Here is a 12,551-nt window from a genome sequence, read left to right on the forward strand (position 1 = left end):
TAAATATGATAATCCTATTTAGATATGATATTTCTTTATTTCTTTAATTCCTTATAATAAGATGACATTATGTAACATGTTGGTATTTTCCTGTTTCTTTTCGCAAATCCGGACTTATTTGTGTGTAATGCCAGATTTGCTAAATTAAAATATCCAAGGTACAATACAGGTTATATCGTGTAAAGTTTAAGAGAGTACTGCGTGCTTATAATGGCCAATTCTATATTTATCATGTGTAAAATCGATTTAATAAATATTATTTCAGATATGTTATAAAATTATAAAAGTTATCACAAAAAATTTTTAGTTTATTAGGATATACAAAGTTTGCTCCATACATATTGTGATATATTTGAAATTAATAATATAAATTAACGATATAAAGTTAAATCTAAAATAAAACTAATTCCTCCCTCCTTCCCTCCCTCCCCCCTCTTTTCTCAAATATTTAAGATTATTATATATGCATATTAATGACTATTCAATTTATACAGTACGAGGATATTTTCGAAATTGAAATCAATAAAAAATTCAATATATAAATGGATTTCCAAGAATATAAAGAGTTCTATTTTAATAAATAGACAAATATTTAAAAAATAAATGGATTTACACAAAACGATTTATGCAAAATTTATATTAACAAATATATTAAAAAATTATTTTAATATTATAAAATATATTACTATAAAATATATAAAATAATTTATAAAATGTTCGCTTTTCGATAATAGTATTAATACTTTTACAAAGTTATAAAAATCGCTGGATCAAAATGAATTAAGAAAAATATAATTCTATTTTAATAAAGGTGATTATTAAAGGAAACAATTTCACATTTTAAACAATACATCAATGAGAAATAAAAATCTGACAGCTTTTCAAAATGCTATAAGAAAATATTTTTTCATTAAGTACTTTTTGAATTATGATGCTTGAAAATTACAGTACCGCCGGCATTAGCATTATGCAAGGTGTCCATCTGACAGCTAAAACCTCTTGAATGTTGTTCGGGATCATGTCCTGAATAACATTTATCAAAATCAAAGCCAGAAATTATTACTCTTATTTTCATTTTTGCACTACAAATTGATTTTTACGTAAAAATAAAAATAAGAGGTACAACCTTCATTTAATCTTGATAAATGATATCCAGGACAGTGATTCTGAACAGCATTCAAGAGGGCCGCCGGTTGGACATCTCGGATAATGCTAATACCGGCGGTATTGTAATTTTCAAATATCATAACTCAAAAAGTACTTAATGAAAAAATATTTTCTTATAGCATTTTGAAAAGCTCTCGACGTCAGCTATTAGATTCTACCATCAAAAATAAAATGTTCCATTAAAGAAAAAACAATGTGACCTTGAAAACAACCTGACCTTGGTGACGCCAAATAAGTGTCAAATAAACGGTACTTTTTTATATCCTCCTCCGAATCATACAACTTTTATTTGAAATATTTTTTCCGTATCTACCATAATTTTCGAGAAATCTTAAAGTATTATTTGAAATAGAATACCCCTGTTTACGCACGCACGCATGCACGCACGCATTAGACTAATACATTTGACAAGAAAAAAATTTTTTTTAATCGGCCTCTCAGCTTAAAAGCTTCCATTTCATACCAAAACAACACCCCTTAATTTTTGTCAAAAAAATATTAAGATTTAGAGGTCGCTAGTGAACGATTTTTAAATCGAAGTTTCGATTTTCCTCGATACATGTTTGATTGCATATAAAAATTGTCTTAATCCGGATTTTAAACATGGTTACTGTATCTTTAGTCGCTGAACATAATGCAATAATTCATTTAGTTTTACAATACGCCTTAAAAAATAGAGCTTAATTAATGTGAAAAAAAATGATCAAATTTCGAATTCAAGATCGATTTTAATAAAGTTCCAAGAGTATAAATGGGTCGTTACTCCTCTCATATTGTTTAGATTCAGTTGGGATTTTCCCGAGATCTTCTACAGCTTTTAAAAGGATTGTATTTAACAGGATGTTTTTAAGGATAAAAACCATTTTTTTACAAGTTCTGAAATACATAGCTTTGTGATTTTGATATCCTCAAATCGAAACTTCAATTTGACAATAAAAAACTTTGTTAGAAAATGAAATGAGTACATAATACAAAAAAATATAATTTAATTAATTAAAATAAACTACATATATCAAATAACCAAATAAGGACAAAAATAGAAATGCAATTCCAATGTAATCATTGGTGATCTAAATAATTCATAATATATTATTGAAAATTTTGATATTGATACAAATAATTTTCGGAGACAAACATTTACGTATTAAATTTTGTAAATTAAATTTTACGAATTTCAACATTCGCTCTGTTTTAAACACGATGAGAAAATCTGACGATTATATCTCATTAACAAAGGAAGTCACCCAGATGTTCAATTAGTTTAGAAAAAGTAATGATTAGAAATTAATAGTATTCTATCTCTTATTAACTAAAATGGGTGTCGCTCGAAAAATTTGATATTCGTTAAAAAAATAAATTTAAAATCCGTTATAAGCGGCTCCGAAAATGGGTTTAAATGACATTTGTTTCGTAACTTCTTTTATATTTTTTGGATTTTTTTTCTACATACTTGTGAATAATATACATAAATGAAATAGAAAAGAAAACTTCTCAATTCTAATTGTGGATATTTTATCTATCTATAACGGAAGTTCGAATTGCGTTTGGATGTGACACTTTTAAAGTTGTATAAATGTATGTACGTGTAAAAGTACATATACTTTCTTATACATCACGTACATTACTACACGCACGCACAATTAAAAAATAAATTATAATTATATTATGTAGATCAAACAAACTTTTATAATTATATTATGTAGATCAAACAATTATGTTATGAATTAAAATAACAAAAATGTAATGAAAATGTATAATTACAACAATATATGTACTTTTATACATACATTCATATACATATACAACTTTATAAGTGTACCGTATTCAAATGCAGTTCGAATTTTGAGAGGCAAAAATGTTCAACATCCATCACTGAAATTAAGACTTAAGTTTTTCTTTTTACTCTACTTACATATATTACATGTATGTAGAAAAATCTAAAAAATAAAAAAAAGTTATGAAAAAATGTCATTTAAACCCATTCAGAGCCATTTATAGCAGACTTTAAATCCAGTATTCTAAATATCAAGTTTTCCGAACGAATGGCATTCATTTTAGTTAATAGGAGGTAAAATACTATAATGTCTAACGTTACTTTTTCTAAACTAATTGAACAGTAACAGTCTGAGTAACTTTCCTTGTTAGTGAGATATAATAGTTAGATCTTTTCATCGTGTTCAAAACAGCGAATGTTAAATTCGCAAGGTTTAATACGAAAATTTGCAAGATTTAATACGTAAATGTGTTTCTCGGAAATTTATTTGCCTCATCAAAATTTTCGATAATATATTATGAATTATTTGGATCATCAATTATGATTTCATTGAAATTCCATTCCTATTTTTGTCCTTATTTGATATATGTAGTTGTTTATTTCAATTAATTAAATCATATTTTTTTGTATTATGTACTCATTTCATTTTCTAATAGGTCAATTTTATTGTCAAATTGAGGGATTCGATTTGAGGATGTCAAAAATGACAAAATAATATATTTCAAAACTTGTAAAATTTTAAAACAATATTACAACATACATTAAAAACAATTTCTTTACGCTCGTATAACTTACAACAGATTAATAAATAGTAAACCCAAATCAACAAACTATAATTAGGTGTGACAAAGTAAAATTTATTTTCCACAATTATAATTTTCGATGATAAGTCGTTTCAAACTACACTTAGGGTTAAACTACACTTAGTCCTTATCAATTGCAGAAAATTCAGAGACACAGTAATGGCACGATGCTAAGGGAATGCGTTCTTAGAGCGAGGCATTGCCGGGTATATTTACGCGAAGCGATGAGTTGTTCGAGATCACGATTATTATATCTCAATGACCTATGCTGATCAAATTCTAAGCATAATCAATCGATAATTTGTATTATGTAATTGTGTAATGAAAATGCATTTATTTTTTTTTTCTATTTGCCCTACGAGTGGAGGTATTGCAACAAGTTCCAAAATTTTACAAACAAGTTAAATTTTAATTTTAAGAAATGTGATCCACGTCTGGCTGAATTACGTCTCGAACTTCAGTTGACAGATGACAATCTCAACCTTTTTACTTTATTTTTTAATAATTCCTTAATGATCAAAAGTCGACTGATGAAACTGTCCGATGGTCTCTCTCATGATCATGACTTTGACAATGAGTCAATCATTTTAATTTTTTTTATACCTTTATAATGCGCACGCGCGCGTGATGGGTTACTGCTACAATCTTCCGAAAGTTGTTCGGTGTGATGATCTTCATAACGTATGGGAGAATCAAGGTCATCGGAGGTGAATTATTCATTTTAATTTTAATATCTTCTTAATAAGCAACGGTCGCCTACTGAAACTGCCTGATGATCACTCAGGATCATGATCTTGACAATACATGTCAAGCTCAGCGTCATTGGAGTTAAGTTCTCTATTTCATTTTTAATATCTTTTTAATATGTTTCATTTTTAATATCATTTAACATGATGAGAGTAACTGCTAAATCTTCCAAAGATTGCAGGAAATGTAGCAGGAAAACAAATGTCGTATGCCACAGGTCTGTATGTTAAGTATCAATTACAGTTTGAAAAAAGGAATAAAATTAAGTGAAAGTTAATCGAAAAAAGTAATTCTAATCATAACTTATGTCTGTCATAATTAAGCCTTATGATTCCTTTAAATTTAATTTTATATGTTTTACGAATTATTTCATTGGTCAATACTTAATCGTATATTTCAAATTCTGAAACAGGCCACCCAAAGTTTAAATTTATACAGTTAAGAATCTTTCCATGATTCATATTTCATGAAATTAAAAAGGAACATTTTTTACAAATATATTTGTATAAAAAATGCAAAGATGTAAAGTAAAATAACGCCGTAAATTTTATCGTTACAGTTTAATAAATGACTGATATGGATGACTGATATAGATATAATGACTGATATAGACGACGTTACAGTTTTTTACGATTGCTGACTACACTAATTTTGTGCTACGCTTGGAAAAGTCACTTTAAAAGATAACGTTTTACCACTTTTATTTATTGAAAAGATTATTTGTAATGAGTAAAAAGTTACGCGTTACAAATAATGAGTTACTATTTTTGAGTGACCGTTACAAATACGATCTACTCGTATTGTATTGTAATAAATCATAAATACGATTGAGTGACTCTCCAATCCTGATGTTATAGTTAAAAATCTTCGTAAAAAATGTACTAAAATAATTGATGTACTTTTTATATAGAAAGGCGTTAAACTATAAAAGTCATGATATTAGTATATAAATTTATTTTTTTGAAAGAGGTAGGAAGGCGCTACAAATATATGTTTCCGCGAGAAGAAATTTTACTACATTAAAAAATGATTTTAAGGAAACATTAAACACCATAAAATATATGATATCAGTTCAAAACTTAACTTTTTAAAAAAGTGGAGAAAAAAGTGCTAAGAATATATATTGTTCAGTTCTTCGGGAAAAAAATGAATTGATTAATTCATATACTGTTTCTAAGAAGAATGTTAAACACTACGAAATGCACAAGATATCAGAATATATTTTACTTTTTCAAAAAAGGTAAAAAAGCGTGGATACATGATTTTGAAGAAAAAAGTTTATTAAATTAAAATATGTGATAAAACCTAACCTAGGTAATACGTATTTTTGTATCTATTAAAATTCCATAAATAAAAATTCTACTTAATTTGAATAATACATATCATATAAAAGATGTGACCAATAATAGGTGCTAAACTTGTCACCAAGTTAAAAGCCCATAAATAAAAATTATACTTAATTTGAACGTATCAAATATATAAAAGATATACCTAATATCAATAATTGGCGTTACATTATAATCTTTAAAAATTTATCTCGCTTAATCCAAATCATATATAAATCTTGAACAAAACTCTATTGTATAAAATTAAAAAATGAAATCCAAATTGCGTTATCTTGTCAACCCAAGAATTATCACAGAGAATTAAGAACGTAACAGAACAAAATTAAAAAATTTAAATAAAAAAATTTTTATGTAAAAACACTTGGCGCTGCTGGAGCTAAAAATAAAACAATAAAAACCGTTCAAACATAATAATGAATTTAATTTGAATGCTACATTTATTAAAAAGATAATTGAATATTTTACAAAAATTACAATGGTATTGCAGTACTACAGTTAAACCTAATAATTTTCACAACAACACAAAAGAATTTTTCACAAAAGAATTCCAAACTTAAATACTTATGTCCTATACTTAATTCTAATCTGCACACTGTATTACTCGCTCGCACGTATTCAGATTGATTATACTTATTCCCATCGTATTTTGTTTCTAAATTTCTTTTAATCTTACATATTATAGACATTATTTATGCATACTTACGTTATTATTGTATTTATATATTAGTACTTTATCATAACATTTTTCTAGAGTCACTATAATCAAAGTCGAGACGTGAGCTTCACTCTCGGGATTGGTCAGCGTCATGTTTGGGATCGTGCGATGTGTTAGTAAAAATGTGAATTTGTATATACATACTGCGTTAGTGAAAACGTGTTTGTATACTTATTCCTAATTCATCGGTTAATAACGAGAAAGGACAGGCAGTACAAGTAAATGAAAACTACTTCCAGTAGTATTATAGTAAAATTATATAAGATGATTGTATATCCTTAATAATATTGGCAAAAACTAAATAGAATAATAAATAATATCACTATATATTTTAATTTAATAAATTTTTGTTTGCAGAATACGTATTTACAGCACTTTTTTACTTTTTTTTTAAAAAGTAAATGTATGTTGATATTTCATGCATTTTGTTTAACATCTTCTTAGAAACAGTATAGAATTAATCAATTTAATACATTTTTTTCCGAAGAACCGAAGAATACTCTTAGCGCCTTTTTCTCTCCTTTTTTTAAAAGGATAAGTTTTATATATATAATTACGCCATACATCAAAATTTAATTAATGTATTATGAGGATCTCATCTTCGATTTACAAAAGACGGTATAATGCAACCATATTATATGTGTACAACTTTGCTTCCGCCGTTTTCCTATAGATGGCTTTAGCGGTAAGTGGTGGTCGAAATAAATAGATCATAGACATCATACAATAAACTTGGGCACCTGTCAACATAACCCCATAGAAACATTACTTGATTTGTGTCTGTATCATAAAGTTATTCTCGATTGAAAATGTCAGTTTACGAGCCAAATTCTGTCATTTGCGGGAGGTTTTAATTTTCTGCTTCAATATGAAGAAATCTGCGGCTGAGGCTCATCGAATGCTCTCAAATACTTATGATGAGGCCGCTATTAGTGAAAGAACGTGTCGTGAGTGGTTTCAAGAACGGTGATTTTGACGTCCAAGGTCATGCTCTGTATTTGGTGGGACCAGCTCGGCGTAGGGTATTATGAACTGTTAAAACCGACTGAAACAATCACAGGCGATCGGTATCGAACGCAATTGATGCGTTTGAGCCGAGCATTGAAAGACAAACGGCCGCGATACAACGAGAGACACGATAAAGTGATTTTGCAGCATGACAATGCTCGATCCCATGTTGCGAAAGTGGTCAAGACATACTTGGAAACGTTGAAATGGGAAGTCCTATCCCACCCGCTGTATTCTCCAGACGTTGCTCCCTCTATCACTTGTTTCGATCAATGGCACACGCTGGCTAACCAGCACTTCCGGTCTTATGAAGAAGTAAAAAATTGGATCGATTTGTGGATAGTCTCAAAAGATGACCAGTTTTTTCGACGCGGGATTCGTACGCTACCCGAAAGATGGGAGAAAGTAGTGGCCAGCGATGGACAATACTTTGAATCATAAATGTATAACCAGTTTTTTACAATAAAGCCTCGAATTTCGGAAAAAAACGGCGGAAGCAAAGTTGTATATCCAATATTATTGGGAATACAAATTAATTCGGTCCGTTTTTTGTGCATTTATTTCAAAACAAAATGAATGAATAGATCAATTAAAGTATTCTCCATCGCTGCCTACTACTTTTTCATCTCTCAGACAATTTTCGAATTCCATCTCGAAAAATGACTCGTCTTTGGAGGCGATCCAATTTTGGAGCCAATTTTCGATTTCTGCGAAAGAAGTGAACCGGTGACTTGCTGCATTCTTCGGAACAACCAGTAATCAAAAGGAGCAATGTTCGGAGAATATGGTGGGTATAGTAAAACATCCCATTTGAACGTTTCCAAATATTTTTTTATGACTTTAGCGACATGAGGCCGAGCGTTGTCATGAAGAAGAATAACTTTATCATGTCTTTGCTCATATTCCGGTCGTTTTTCTCGCAATGCACAGCTCAAACGAATCAATTGTAGTCGATATCGATCGCCGGTAATGGAATCGCCAGATTTCAGCAGCTCATAGTAAACAAGACCCTTTTGGTCCCATCAGATATAGAGCATGATCTTCAAACCATGAATGGCCGTGGTATTGATGTTGAGGTCGATGGCAACGATTGACCGGGCTTAGTGTAGTATTTTTTCTTCTTGGGGTTGTCGTAGAATATCCACTTTTTATCTCCAGTCACAATCCGATGCAAAAAACTTTTTCTCTGTTGTCTTTGAATCAGCTGTTCGCAAGTGAAAAATCGCCTTTCAATCATCTCTTGGTTTCAGTTCATAAGGCAATTTCCTTGTTTTTGAATCATTATTCCCATGGCTCTCAATCGTACAGAAACAGCTTGTTGAGTTACCCCCAATGATTCTGCAAGCTCCTCTTGCGTTTGACTCTGATCTTCTTCGAGTAATACCTCTAATTCTTTGTCTTCGAATTTTTTTGACTGTTCAGAGCGAGGCTTGTCTTCAACGCTGAAATCTCCATCCTCGAAACCATTCCCTACATGATTTATCAGTTGGAGCAGTGTCATCATAAACTTCGACAAGCATTCGATGGGCTTCAGCCGCACTTTTCTTCCAATTAAAGCAGAAAATCAAAACCTCCCGCAAATGCTGCTTGGTTAACACAAAATTCGACATTTCAAATACAGGTAAAAATCAAGGTTTTTGTATGAAATTCAAAGCGATATAAACTGAATATTATTAGCAGATTTAATCTCTCTGAAACCGCCAAAATCAGCTGTCACTATGAACCATTCACAACAGCTGGAGCTATCTTTAGGGAAACGGACCGAACTAATTTGTACTCTCAATATAAAATCAAATTTGTCGAATAATAGACGAAGTAGTGATGAATCATCAAAGAACCAGTTCGGTTAACAGCGAGAAAAGGCAGTCAGTATGAGTAAAAAAAAAATTTCCAGTAATTAAAGATGTAGCTTGATATCGAATTATATAAGATAAGATATATAAGAAATGTTGTACATGCGTCCTTAATAATATTGGTAGATAATCTAAATAGAATAATAAATATAATACATCAAAATGAAGCTATAAAGAGATATCGTTACAGATTGAAAACTTAAACATGTTTTAAACAATTAAAATTATATAGATAAAACAATGATAATTTATAAATTTATGTATAAATGTATATATAAAATTTGAACCAAAGCAACAGCTGAATATAAATAAAATTGCTTCCAGTTATATATTACCTTGATCAAAAAGTTCCCGGAATTCATTCAGAAAATTCAAAATACAGTTTTATTTATCAAAAGTGATATTGTCCCCTTCAAAGTACTCCCTATCGACTGCAACGCACTTATGCCAGCGCTTGATCCAGCTCTCGAAACATTTCTGGAACTCTATTGTCGGTATAGCCATCAGAGCCGTCTTCGATTTTTCCATTATCTCCTTTCGGCTCTTAAAACGTTCCCCGTAATGGTTTTTTGACTCGATCGAACAGAAAAAAATCAGTTTCCCAACATTTCCAAGGTTTTCACACCATTGAATCCATTTTTAACGCAAAATTTAATACAAACTCGTTGTTGCAAATTCAACTTCATTTTTAAAACTGTAAAAAATCGAAAATACGTGCAGAGATAGATGTACTCAAGACGGCGTAACTTTTACAAATGTCAAGCTATGGTGATAAAATTTGGTGGGAATGTCAATGATAGATGTGGCAACCTAACCAAAAAAAAAACAGAACTCAAATCAGTTGACTCAGAGCATTACCTGGTGATAATTCCGGGAACTTTTTGATCAAGGTGATATAAATCAATTAACAAATTAAATAGAGTGTACATAATTATTAAATAGAGTAAAAATTATGCAACTTACAATATTGAAGGCAAATAAAATATTATATGTTGAAGTTTGCAGCTGTCTATTATGATTGCAAAGTAAAAGAGAGAAAAATTGCTAGTCGATTATTGTTCCGTGACAAGATCTTGACTGAGAGTTTAAACGCAAATGATACTACATGTATGTCAGAATGTCAAGAAAACAAAGAAACTAAGCGCGATTGTTTTTGTTATTATTCGAAATTAAATTTAACAAATAAACATATGTCATCTAGAGATTCGGTGTCTTTTTTTAAAATTTATATAACTGTTGTTGCTTTGATTCAAATTATATATATTTATACATAAATTTATAAATCATCATTGTTTTATCTATATAATTTTAATTGTTTAAGACATGTTTTCAATCTGTAATGATAATTCTTTATTCAATTTGATGATATTATTTATTATTCTATTTAGTTTAGCCATCAATATTATTAAGGACGGACAACCGTCTTATATAATTTGATTTCAAGCTACATCTATTAGAAGTTTTCTTTTATTTATATTAACTGCCTTTTCTCACCGTTAATCGATGAATTTTGGTTTGGATTGATGATTCATGATTACTTCGTCTATTATTTGACAAATTTGACTAAATATAATACGGTTGCGTTATACTGTCTATTGTAAAATGTACTGTCGAAAGTGAGATTATCCTCATAATAAATGTTAATTCAATTTTGATATATGAGATAATTATATAATATTTTCTGCGGCTGATGAAGACTAAGTATAGTCGAAACATATTGGGTTGTCCGGAAAGTTCATGCCGCAAAAGATTTAAATTTAATAAATGAAATTAAAAATTTAAATCTTTTGTGTTTCAATTTTCCTTCAAAATCGGCACGAACTTTCCAGACACCAACCCAATATTATTTGAACTTATCATCAAAAAATATAATTGTAGAAAATAAATTTTACTTTGTCACACCTAATTATAGCTCGTTGAATCCTTAAATGTTTAATAATCTTGTTAAATGCCATTTAACTTTTAAAGGCCATGTAGAAGGTCGAGAAAATTTCTTGTTCTAGCGGAACAGACTTATAATTTAAGGGGAGTAATGATCCATTTGAATTTTGCTAAAATCAATCTTGAATTCGAAATTTAATCATTTTTTCACATTAATCATATTAATTAATTTTACATTAATTTTCACATTATTGTATTTCTTAAGGCATATCGTAAAGCTAAATGAATTATTGCATTGTGTTCAGCGACCCAAAAACATATAGTACTACTTAAAAATCCGGATTAAGCCATTTTTGCATCAAATCAAACATGTATTAAGGAAAATCGAAATTTTAATTTAAAAATCGTTCACTAGCGACTTCTAAATCATACTATTTTTTAATAAAAATTTAGTAGTATTGTTTTGGCATGGAATGAAAGCTTTTGAGTTGAGAGGCCGAGTAAAAAAAAATTCTTTTTCCTTGTTCATCTAATATGTATGTATGTATATGTTACGGACAATGTGATTCATGTGGACTTATACATAAGCCAGTCAATATGAATAATGCCCGCTTGTTTTGGGCATGTGAATAATGTGAGCAAAAACATTCAAATTAATCAAATGACTGGTTATTATGAATAATGCTCACGGACTAGTGGGAAAAGTACTAGAGTAATAGATTGAAAATACCATTATAAAAAATAGAGGTAAATGTTTACCTTTAATCCTTTACACAATCCGCCCCAAACTATAACCATAATTTCTCATTGATCTTAATGTTGATTTTACCCTTCAAGGTCATTGATTTTTTCTGTCGCTCGTCATTCATTATAAAGTTATGAACAGAACAATTTTTATGAACAACACATAACTTTTAAACATAAGATACATATTTCAGCAGTATTTACCCTTGACAGAAAGATGAAAGTCATGCGCCCCCAAATAGGAGCTGAGGAGTCGCTTCAGATGAAATCGTGCGCCCCCAAGCAAGAGGAGGGGGGGGGAGATGGATTGAGATTCGCTTCGTCCTCTGCCGAGAGGTGCACGACTTTCCATGCAAAGCAACTCCTATCCAAAGAGGTTGTATATGTAGAGTAGGGAAGCCAGCTAAGAATGTGCGAAAGAAACAGAAAACGAGATGGTCATATTCTTTCCTTTTCTAACATTTCCACTTACACAGCCTCTGTGTCTTGCCTACTCTAATATATATATATATA

Source organism: Atta colombica, unplaced genomic scaffold, assembly GCF_001594045.1.
Source record: "Atta colombica isolate Treedump-2 unplaced genomic scaffold, Acol1.0 scaffold16, whole genome shotgun sequence".
NCBI lineage: Eukaryota > Metazoa > Arthropoda > Insecta > Hymenoptera > Formicidae > Atta > Atta colombica.